Source organism: Diadema setosum, chromosome 12, assembly GCF_964275005.1.
Source record: "Diadema setosum chromosome 12, eeDiaSeto1, whole genome shotgun sequence".
Classification (NCBI taxonomy): Eukaryota; Metazoa; Echinodermata; class Echinoidea; order Diadematoida; family Diadematidae; genus Diadema; species Diadema setosum.
The window spans coordinates 4,994,464-5,007,557 of NC_092696.1; positions in this window are offsets into that span (position 1 = coordinate 4,994,464).

The following is a 13,094-nucleotide window of genomic DNA, read 5'->3' on the forward strand; positions in this document are numbered from 1 at the left end:
GAATTAGGCCGAATTTTTTTTTCGAGCTAACTCGACAGCTGAGTATATGCAAACAGCATCAGTAATATGTGTGCCCTCTCAAAATTTCCTCATGAGTTGTGTGCAGTTTGCCTCGATCGATCGGGTCGCACACGCTAGGCATGATAGGAGGCATCGCGCTAATTTCTCGAGTCGTTTTCACATTATAAAACAGCGCGCTACTATCCCGCTATTTCAGAAATTTCCCGAGTTGGACTCGAGAAGTTTTCTCGATCAGAGCGATACAATTAGCGCGCTAATTTGTGTTCATATTATCAAATAGCGCACTATTTCGTGATTGGGTTAATTTCCCAAGTCAGAAAATAGCGCGCTATTTCGAAACATCGGGCTGATGAGAAAACGCCTGTAGTCCACAGCTTAGACTTGAATTCCAAAAGTCACATGCGTTCCTGGCCATAAAGCACCATGCAGTAAAATAGGAAGTCAGCGCATTGCTGATAGTGGAAGTCATTAGGCGTTTTCACATCAGCCCGATAAAAATCTAAGCTCGAGATATTTTTCGCGATTGCGAATCAGCGCGCTATTTCATTTCTTATTCACATCAGCCCGAAGAGATTTAGCCCGATTTTTTTTTCTAGCTAATTCGACAGCTGAGTATGTGCAAACAGCATCAGTAATGTGTGTGCCCTCTCAAAAATTCCTCATGATTTGTGTGCAGTTTGCCTCAATCGATCGGGTAACACACGATAGGCATGATGGATGCATCGCGCTAATTTCTCGAGTCATTTTCACATTATCAAATAGCGCGCTACTATCCCGCTATTTCAGAAATTTCCCGAGTTGGACTCAAGAAATTTTCTCGATCAGAGCGATACATAGGCGTTTTCACATCAGCCCGATAAAAATCCAAGCTCGAAATATTTTCCGCGATTGCGAATTAGAGCGCTATTTCATTTCTTATTCACATCAGCCCGAAGAGGGGGTAGCCCGAATAGTTAAAAATTTTGAAATAGCTAATTCGACAGCTGAGTGTGTGCAAACAGCATCAGTAATGTGTGTGCCCTCTCAAAAATTCCTCATGATTTGTGTGCAGTTTGCCTCGGTCGATCGGGTCACACACGCTAGGCATGATGGGATTCATCGCGCTAATTTCTCGACTCGTTTTCACATTATCAAATAGCGCGCTACTATCCCATTATTTCAGAAATTTCCCGAGTTGGACTCGAGAAGTTTTCTCGATCAGAGCGATACAACTAGCGCGTTAATTTGTGTTCACGTTATCAAATAGCGCGCTATTTCGTGATCTGGTTAATTTCCCAAGTCAGAAAATAGCGCGCTATTTCGAGACATCGGGCTGATGTGAAAACGCCTATTGAAAACTCGGCGTCGCCCTACCCGTCACTCGCCACACATAACCCGATTTTATGTTGATTATCGCCCCTTGAACGCTGTAATGGTGCTAGACAGGAAACCGATACCCACTATGGATGAACTAGTTTGGGATATAGGGGACGTTACATTCTTCACCAAGATCGATCTGGGAAAGTAAGCGGAACAGGATAGAGAAAAGTTTGCCGTTACAACACACGGTCAGTACACATTTTTTGATTGATTGATTGAATTTTATTTTCCGTATAAAAACAACAACGGCTGGATGGCCCATATTCAGCGATGCCAAAATGGCATCGCTGGTTTCCATGGGGACCAGAACATGGAAATTACACAAATACAATGTGAAATTGTGAAATACATAACTTGTAAACATGGACATATTTGAAATACATAGGTTGAGAGAAAGAAAAAAAAACAACATCGCATATTACAGTTGATACGAGCAAATAGCAAAATAAAAGGATACAAAGGAAAGAGAAGGGGAAAATAATAAATCATAACTTACAATAACGTGTACTAATTCAAAATAATTTTGTAATAACTCTTTTTCATCAAAAAAATAAATAAATCAACTTGCCAGTGAGCTTAAACATACTTATTTTAGATTTAAATATATTATAAACACTGGGGGAAACTTTAATATCCAAGGGAAGGTCAATATTTTCCTTAGCATATTTATATTCTAATGATTTCTTTAGATATTCAGTTCTAGGTTTAGGAAGTCTTATTTTTTGTCCAAAACGGGAGGGGTAGGAATGAGTTGCAATTTCAAATTCATCTTTTGAATAAGAAGGGGTTAAATTATTCATTATCTTATACATTAAGGTAAGAGAGTGATGATATCTTCTTTGATCAAAGAGTTGCCAGTTTAAAGCGTTATGCATTTCAAGAACAGAAACATGAGAATCGGGTTGTAATCTTAATATAATTCTGTAATTTTTGTAATTTATCTAGGTGTTTCTTAACGAGTTGAAAACGAGCTGATCACTCTTGGGCAGACTCTGTCCGTCATATAAACTTCTCAGCCAAGCACCGGGAGTACCATCAGTGCCCATTTCCTTAAGCTTCTTCATTAGTATATCACAGTTCACTGTTTCGAAAGCTTTTCTGAGGTCGACAAAACAGCCCCAGTATATTCATTTCTATCAATTGCATGGAGCCAGTCATTCGTGACTTTCATAAGGGTAGTAATAGTTGAGTGTTGTGGTCTCAAACCAGATTGCACGGACGTCAGAATATTGTTTTTGTGCAAGAAATCTGTTTTTGAACAACTCGTTCGAGAATTTTTGAAACACGCGACAAAATTGAAATAGGTCGATAATTTCAGGGATAATCTGTCCGCTTTTATGGATTGGAATGATTTTTGCCCTTTTCCATGGCCTGGCAAACTTACACTTAGCAGAGACAGATTAATCAAGTCAGCAATACTGTGTGATATTTCAAAATCGCATAATTTCAGCATATAAACAGATATCTTACCAAAACCAATGGATTTAACCTCTTTCAAATTACGAATGATTTTACAAATTTCACTATCCGTAACTAAAGTAAATTCAAATTTATCAATTTCAGAGCTAGCTTTTTTGTAAATAAAAGGTGCATCAGGAATTTGCTGTGCTAAAGCGCTTCCCACTGTAGCGAAAAATTCATTAAATTGATCGGCAGTTTCAATGAGGTTATCAGAATGCACGTGGACTGAACTATCAGATTTCTAATCGGATTTCAACAAACTCCAAGAAGATCTGGAATTTTTACTACTTTGGGAGAATTTATCGACATAACATTTTTTCTTTGCTTTCAGAACTTCCGCTGTAACTTTATTTTGTAACTTTCGATACTCATTCATCATATTTCCATCTTTACATTTATATGTTTTCTTTTTAGCTTTATCTCGTTTCTTCACAAGTCTGTAAATATCAAAAGTCAACCAAGGTGAAAAGTTATCTTTTACTCTTTTACACCGTTGAGGCATATGTTTTTCTACAACATTTAAAAACAAATTCTGCTATAATTCAACAGCCTGGTCGATAGACTCAGAATCTCTAATCTGTTCGCACGGTTGGTTGTGAATATCAATTCTGAAGTTATCAATGTTTTAATTTTTCCGGCTTCTGAAATTTACAGTTCTTGAAGAAAACAAAATATCAGACTTCCAAATCATAGTACTAATCGAATGATCACTCATTCCATTGTGAATTACACCAAAGCTTTTCACTTTGGGGGATTATTAGTTACAATGTGATCAACCATGGGGAGGGGAGGTTGGACGGCTTTTACAGCAAATTCATCAGAAACATAGTGAAGATTGTCACAATCTTCACCGTTTTGTAAAAAAAGCAAAGAAAGGGGACCGAGTAAGGTACACTGAAATGGAGCTGACGAGAACACATACCCCAGGAGTTGGTGATGTCATCCTTCCTCAACGCCACCGTCTTCACCCGTCAACTATAATTTACCAGCTCAATCATGGACACTAATCAATTCGGGATAAAATATAGGATATCCCGGCCAATTTCGCACTTTTGTCAGTCCAATTCCTAATTGCTGCATTAAATTTAGCAAAATTTAGTGTAGATGACATGTTCGGTAGTTCAATTTTATGATCTTTTCATTCAAATTCATTTTGGAGCATTCAAATTACATTCAGCCTAATTCTAATTAACAGTTTTTCAACTGAAATTCGTAAAACAAGCACCATTTCGTTATTCGTTCATTCAATTTAGAATGATATAGTCCCGTGATCACGGACATGCTGCACTCGTTCATTCAAACTCATTTTGGGGCATCCAATTTAACATCTTTTGCAGTCAATTCAGTACGCATGTTTATGCTTTGGTTGTTTCTTTCTTTCTTTTTTCAACGTAGTTATTGTTTTGCAAGCGTCATTACTTTTCAACAGTTGTTTTTTTCTTAAATATCCTTAGTGAGTCTTCCAATCCGAATATAGTTCATCATGTGGTCACAACTTATCTGACCGTTGAGCGCTTTATTTCGAGTGTGTCGGCCAGTTCTAAGAAGTCAAGGTTATGATCATCAAATGTTCCTATAATACTTTTTCTGTCTTCTTGAGAAGCTTGTGCTGTCATGACTGAAGAAGATGAAGTTAATCTGTAGTATTTGGACATGTAGGCTTAAAATGACATTTATGAAAGAAAAGGAGCGTTACAGAACAACAAACTCGAGTTATTCAAATTCATGAAATTCTTCCGTCGAGATGTTTTCATTGCAACTGATTGATTTTACGTCGATGTAGGGCAATTTGTCAATCAGTTGCAAAACTCGAGTTATATAGGATCAAGAATATGATACTTTTACTGCTTAACAGTGCGTGGATGAAACAAAAAAGTCACATAGAAATACAAATTTAAATGTTATCACCTCTCCCCCCCCCCAAAAAAAAAAAAAAAAATACATGACGTTAATTTGAATGAATTTGATTGAATATGCGCGAAATTTAATGACCGAAATACCACTTTCGGCCTGTACTGATGAATTTGAATGACTGAAGAGCACGTGCCAATTTGAATGCACGTTTTTCGAATTCGAAAGGCACATGTAAAAATTTCATTGATCGAAATGCTAAATTGAAAGACCAACTTGAAATTTTGAATGACAGAATGTGCAGTGACGACGATTTTCACTAAATTGAATTAACCTTTTATCAAATTGACTGAAAAAAGTGCGAAATTGGCCGGGAAAACCTATATAATCCCAATAACGCTATGCAATACGTTGTCTGTTGGCATTTTATTGCTACACTAGCTGCCTCGGCGTCCCTTGTCAAGTATAGTGAGGTGCCCGCACCTCGTCATGGGCCCGAATACCGTCACCCCGCTTGAAATTATTTTAAGCACACTAAACAAAAATTTATGACCGGGACTGTGTTCAGTACGCTTGAAACTTGGCAGGGCCACCACAACCAAGCAAATTGTGGTGAAAACCGAACAGCTTTTCGCGAAAATCTGAAATTTTAATCGGAATACGTGTTAGAATGCTGTCACCATAGTACTGTCCCCGCACGCATCTTTTTCCTGTATGTCTATGGGAACATCACGGTCACCCGCACACGTCATTTACGTGCTGAGTCTATGGGAACGCTGGTGACGAGTTGAGGGGGCCCTTCCTTAGCGCACAACTATTCCGCATCGTTCGCGTTTGGCGACGATAGCTGCAAATTTTCGATATCGATCAGTGAACGTGTGATTCCATTGGAATTTTCAGCATTTTTCCTGTATGTGAAGGGGATTTCAAAGAATTTCAGTGACGAAATGTGATTAAAATATGAACAAAAATTAACTATGACGAGGTGCGGGTCACCAAAGCATACTGTAGATTTTTTTATAGTTTACCCAATTGTGGGATATGTATTTTGATGACAGTGTCATTTAACGGTGTATAGTTTACATTTGTGTTATTGTTTTGAGCAAGTAGAATTATTGTTTGGGTAGTATTAAGTAGTTGCTTATAACTGTAAATATTATTGTAGAAATTTGGTTTTATTTTCATTTCTGCATATAACTTTTTGTTTTGTTTTGTATAAGTAGTTATTATATAGTTTTTTTTTCTATGGCAGAATTTTTCTCTTTATTGGCATACAGTAGAATTGTATTTTTTATCTTGTGTAGTATTGAGTAATCTTTATTTAGTCTGTTTTCAATCGATTTTAAAAGATATTTGTCTTTCTTTTGCATATTATTTTGTGTAGTTGAGAATTATCATTGGTAGTTTTATGCAGTAATGTTTGTAACTGTAATTTTTTGCGGTTTTTGTTTTTATTTTTTGGCATAGAATTATTTTGAGTAATTTTTAGTAGTCCTTATGTAGTTGTTCATCTGTTGATTTTTCTGTAGATTTTTTTTTTCTTTTTTTTTTTTACAATAAAGGGCAGTTCTTTGATTCACGTGAAATATTACATGCACTTCAATTATTTTCTTCATTCATGTGAAATATTCCACACACTTCAGTTATTTTTTATTTTTATCATACACTCAATAATTTTCATTCATCTCTGCATTGTACATTTATTTTTTCATTTCAATCATCTCTATTTTTTATGTTGGACTAATTGCAAGATAAGCTTTTTTTTATGAAAGACACATTCAGTCCACAAATCATTTTATATCATTCATAAACAATAGTAAAAATGCAAAGGTCAAGAAGTTACTTTTGTAAGTGTGTTTATAAAAAAAGCCCCTCCAGATCTACATTTAAAGTGTTTTCAAATGATTATTTAATACCTTTGTATCTCATATCATATCTACTTTGCATGAGAATAACAAATCACACATTTCATTCTTATATATAAATTTTGGAGTCTTTAACCCATCCCAGTCACACCCAACAACCAGCGTGGGTTGCATTATTTATGACCAAAAGAGGGCGTCCTACGAACTCAGACTTGGCCAAGAGCTGTAAAATGATTTTCACCAATCACAGAGATCCTTACTGGGATACTGAAAAATAATTTATGCAAAGAAATCTACTTTTGAATGTCTCTTATTGGCTGAAACACCTATCAGAGGTTCGAGCCTGCTGAGAAACTAATCAATATTCATGTTTACAGCGCGCATGTATCTTTGTTGCCCAAGCAATTATTGCAGTGATTTCTTGCGCGTGGTATCGTGATATCGATCTCCTCATAGGGTGCGTGACGATACCTGATTTGTGTGGTGAAAAACAAATCGGACGTAAGAAGTCGTACATTCAAGATCTAAAACAGACAGATAGCAAAGTCAAAGTCCACTGAAAAGGTCTTGACACTGTAATGTATGTTCCAAAATCATGTCTGGCTTAGTTTTGAGAGGATTTTCCACATTTGTGAAGGTTTTCCTAGCACGAGATCAGGAATGAGATCGGTGAACTAGCTACAACGTGTACTGTATGTATAAAACATGTGACTGCATGCATGCACTAAGTGGCTATAGGAGAGCGGCAAGAACGCTAGAAATGCACCAGGTACGGTGTGCTACAAATTCTTGGGGCGAAGTTAGACTTCATTGTTCAGCCCGTCTAGTATTTATATCTTATAATAATTCTATTTCTTCATGAATTCACGATAAAAAATGCTACATATATTCATTATATATTTTAGAAGCGTCCAAGAAAAAAAATATTTCGAATAAAAAAGTTATAATAAATGATAGTTCTTGACTCAAGTCTAAATTCCATGCGCCTTCTTGCAGTTACCCCACAGTTGCCCATGGATACGATGCATAAATAATCAGCTGTTTACTGAGTCGTACCTACCCTACTGCTCCTGTTCAAATTGAGAGCGACTGTGATTTTATCGGTGGCATGTGTAGTTTTATAACCTAATCCAATAAAAAAAAAGACAAATTCACAAACATCAAATCGTGTTACAGTTTTTATCAGAATTCCCTATCAATATCACTTGTTGCCATGATAGTTTTCAGATTTCACTTGCTTCATTATCGAAGCTGTTGGACATTTGAAAGAACTGCTTCATAAGAAATCACCTTTCATTCATTATTCATTTTCACAAACAATAATTTTGATCACTTATATATTTTTTTAAAATTATTTTAATGTCATAATATTTCATGATGGTATGTGTTTTGTCTTTACATGGCAAGATGGGATTTTTTTTTCCATCCAGGGTCAAAGAAGAAAGTGACAGCTAGGAAGGAAACCAAAAGGATAGGGAGGAAATGAAAGGATAGAATGAAACACCTGCCCAGCAGGCTCTTTGTTATTGATTTAACACAATGGTGAATGCAGTACATCAGAATTTAAGTACAGTTCTAAATAATTTATTAGTTGAAAAATGAGCAAAGGAAGTGGGATTTCATCGAGTTCTACATGAAAACTAAATTAGCATAGCCATTTAGATCTAATATTTACTACAGAACAGACCTGATGCAAACTTTATTGTCAAGCTTTTGGTTGAGTTTCTTCAGAGACACAAATTTTGGTAGCACTAAACCCGAGTGAACAAGCAAAAGGGGAAAAATGATAAAATGCAGCTCTCTAGATCTAGACCACTCCTGTGCACGAGCAAGCATCAGCCCCCGTTTCATTGTCACTCTCGTCATGGGACATTGGTCTAGGCTAGGCTATTCTTGTCGTACTCGCCATCATCAACGTCATGTCATGGTCACATGAAATAAATTGCATCATCATAACGGTTCGTACATCAACATCACCAGAATCATTATCATCATCATTATCACTATCATATCAACCACAGCAAAACCCTGAATATCACTCCCATCATAGTCACTCTCAGCTCACAAAACACATCAGCAAACGACACAGACATCGCAGACCAAGCTAGCTACGTTAGACATTAGTCGTACACAAAAATGAAACGGAGGTGGAAAACTAGTAATGAATACACGAAAATGATCAACGATGGCATTCTACCGTAGAAAAATACACAGAACATCTTGCACCGAAAAAAAAAATCGAGGTAAAAAACTACGATGAAGAAAACTAGGGTGAAATCCCGATGCTTGGAAGACGAACGATGAAGATACTTCGGTCTTACACTTGCACTACTGTAAAAATGCTTACACGGAAATAAACGAGTGGGTATACCGTACCATACAAAGTACGATGTTCTCGCACACACGTAGATAATCTACATCATGTTCAATCAAAAAACTCAACAAACACTCGAACAAAAACTCACCTCTAAATTGTTGCAAACGAGATAATCACTTGAAAAATGAAAAAAAAAAACACACTCAGAAGTACGATTATACTCTGAAAATAAAAGAGATAAAATGATATGAAAGCAAAAGAGAGAAAAAAAGAGAGAAATGGACGGGAAACCTAGAGAAGTTACGCCACACTCACTAGCACCAACGTAATTCTCGTCCACACGTACGTACGTAGAACACACACAAGCCAAGCCATCGCGATCGAAGTTTGAGCGATAGCGATAACATGTGCGGAGCAGACATGCGGATTTCAGCACAGGGTAAATGAGTAGTTGAACGTATCACGATTGTAAAACATTATCTTTTTCTATGTCTCTGCAAATTTGAATTAGGTTATCTAAGCATAGATAGATTATGATACATTATAAAATAGATTAGCCATAGTAAGAACTTGCTTACATGAGAGTTATTTGATAACGTTGCAAAATAAAAACCCCGTCATTGAATGGAATGTTCCAGAGCTATGGGGGGGGGGGGGGGGGGGCTCGAGGACGTTATGGACACGTTGACTCGCAAGTGGGTAAGATGTGATTACAGATAGGTTGAAATGAAGAGGATTTATGAATAAGATAGACAGAAACATAATATTTTTTTCCATAATTCCTTCACAGTTTATCATTTCTTTTCGTAAAATTGACATAAACTAGTGCTGTATTGAGTCAACTAAGTGCACATTCGCACGAGTGTACACGCATCATCCCTCCTGCCTAGTGGGAATGACATAGGCAGTTTTTCAATGACCTATGAATGCCCTTGGCGTTCCGCCTGAGTGCACCGAGCAAGTGCGAGCAGCAGCAGCAGCAGCAGCAGTAGGTTCGAGACTTTTATATATCATATAGATTACAAGGCATATCATATTTTTTTGTATTATTTTTTCAGCTCAACCGGGAACGTAGCCCGACCAGACGCTGTTAATACGCTACGCGAATACAGCGTCTGACCAACGAGCGGGCACCTACAAAGTGGGGAACCACAACACAACTACAAAACTTATGAAAATTTATACGTTCTTTATAAACAATGTACACGTTACCAAACGTTACTCACCTTAAGTGCATGCTTGTATTACAGAAGGTTCGTAAGTCTATTGAGAGCCCTCGTGATAAGTCCGTGGAACCAAAAAACGATACTTTCTGGCGGATTCCCTAACACCGTCAGGGTTCATCGTTGCAGAATTCAAAATGGCGCCTTGATCTCTGCGGAAATTTTTTGCGTGCGTGCGATGCGCTGCTTGAGTGTTGGTGTAGCAGCACGGTCGACAGCGCGACCTTTTGAAAGGGCATTCAGATCATGTGACCTCCCGGATATTGGAAATGGCCTGGCGTGAAAGACGATGTACCGTTCGTGAACCGTTCACACATGCTGCATATAACCATCATTTTAGGTAAGTTATCAAATCTAAATTTCAATATTCATAGCATAGATATGAAGTCTCATTATCATTTTGTTCGTCAGATGAGTTTGAAGTGACAAAAAAATGATCTAAAGTATCAAAATTCAATCCGATCGCATGCTATCGTTGGACCCTCTTCGTGTTTGGAGCTTCGTTGGTACAGCCCTGTCGCGCTACGTATGTACAGCGGCGACTGGGCTGTGTATAGTTACCGGGAACGCTGGTTGATTCGGTGTTGAGGTATATTAACTCTGTTCTTCACTTTGGAGAATGCCTTCATACAATATAACGTGACTTTACTATTCATTTACGTATTCACAGAGACTTTGCCGGACCATTTTGTCCGGTTTTGTCCTGCCCTTTTTTTTTTGGTCTACCGGGGTCATCTGACTTACTGAACAATTGTACTCAGTATTCATTTGGTATTATTACTGTTTTTCTATTCATTCTGTGTACATAACGGTCGCTTTGACTAACAATACATGTGTTGTTCAGAACCCGACTATGATTTTGAGAAAAGCAAGTGAAACTGTTATGAAGTATGATGGTCACGGAGGAGAGAATGACAAAAAAAAAATGATTTTTTTTTTTTTCACCAACTGATTCAATTGGCTGGGTTTGTACACTCCTACTAATAAGAAGAGAGGATCTCTTTGCTGCCGTCAATAACGTCGTTATGTTATCGCAACCTGATCTAATGTGTTGATTAAGTAAAAACAAGGTAATGATTATAGCTTGATCTTAAGTGTATAGCTTCAAAAAAAAAATCCCTACATTACATTGGTCTATTCACAGATTGATTTCGTGTTCAATTATTCCTTAATACTATAATTCACACAATATTTCATTATTCTCTCTTTGTAAGTTTTGACAGCATTTCAACTCTTTCTTTTTTTTCTTTTTTTTTTTACAGCTTGAAGCTCTGCGCTTGGAATCAGACATTAATAATGACTTCGTAAATCAACCCTCGGTGGGAGAAGACTTGGCTAAATGGGTGTGTGCTATGCCACGTCTTTCCAAGTTCACCCTGTCCTGTTCCTACTTGCCCAATAGTTTCCTCTCAACAGCAGCCGCCTCAGCGTCATCATGCCAGGTATGTAGTATTTATATGAGTCCTGTAGTGTTTGGAGCGTAATGTAAATTCTTCTTCGAAAAATGTGAAACAACCTGGGGTGTGTGATTTATATGTGGAGCTGTAATTCCTTTGCAAAAAAAAAAAAATATATATCATTCTATTTGATATTGGTTAAACAATGCTTGTATACTCTTATAGTCCTCATCAGCATTATGACATTCAAGGTATGAATGAAATCATAGGTACACACTAAGAAAAAATGGTTCACTCTTGCACCTTTTAAGGGTGTAAAGTGATGTCACACTGGTGGCTCCCTATGGGTGTTATTTTGCACCCTCAAGAAATGGGTGCAAAAGTTGCACCATGGGCAAGGGTATAATCTTGCACCCTGTGGGTGCACCTTTGCACCTCCAGAGAGGGTTCAAAGTTTAACCCTTTATTGAGGGTGCAAAGTTGTGGGTGCACGTCACGAGACCGACACCCACGAGTCATACAGCCCACGAGTTATACAGCTCACAAGTCATACAGCCTACGAGTCATACAGCTCACAAGTCATACAGCCCATCAATTATACAGCCCATGAATTTGACACTGAGCAAATAAAGTCCACGAGTTCGACATCAAGTAAAATAAGCCCAGGAGTTATACGGCTCACGAGACCGACACTATGCACAGAAGGCTCATGAGACCGACAATAAGCAAACAAAGCCCACGAGACCGACACTACACTTAAAAGGCCCACGAGACCGACGCTACGCATACAAGGCTCACGAGACCGACATTACGCAAAAGAGGTTCACGAGACCGACACTGAGCAAAGAAGGCCCACGAGACCGACAGGATGAACAGCGCCACCTATAGACCAATAAATTGTATAGGGGGTCGTGATAATGGCATCCTAAAGGAGGATATGAGAGATGGAAAAAGAAGAGTTGCCAGAGTGTAACCCCATCAGTTGCCCCCACCCCAAGAAATGATCAGGATCTTTAATTGTGTTTGCGTGGTTGTGTGTTTGCGAAAAAATGAACAAAATTCAGTGAAAGTGTGCAACAAATCAAAGGTTCGCCTCATTAAAAATACATATATTTTTATGTGCTTGTTTATAACAGTTCTTTATGAAATAGACATTGTACCTTCACCGTCCTTTTTTTTTTTTTTTTTGAGGAGGTAGAGGAATTCATCCCCCATGCCATCCATGTCCTTTCCGCAAAACACAAGTACGTGTACCTTAAAAACAAAACAAAACAAAAAAACACTGCCTGTCCCTTTCCACCTAAAATGAATACACTTACTAGGGGAAAATGAAATGCTTTTGACCTTCAGTTAAATCAACTAGAAAAAATTTCCAGCAGAGAAATTTATATTTCACAAAATGGTCAATGTTCCGGTGCACTCCTGCTTTACACGGTCTGGATAGGGGATAGTCACCTGCAAGGGTGTTGATTTAGTATGAATAAAAAAAGAATATAACGTAATCGTTTATTAAGGTAGTGTTAGGGATTCGGAAAAAAAAAAACAAGATGCATCTTTGAGAGCAGCTATTGTATTTCACGAAAAATGTATTGTTTGGAGG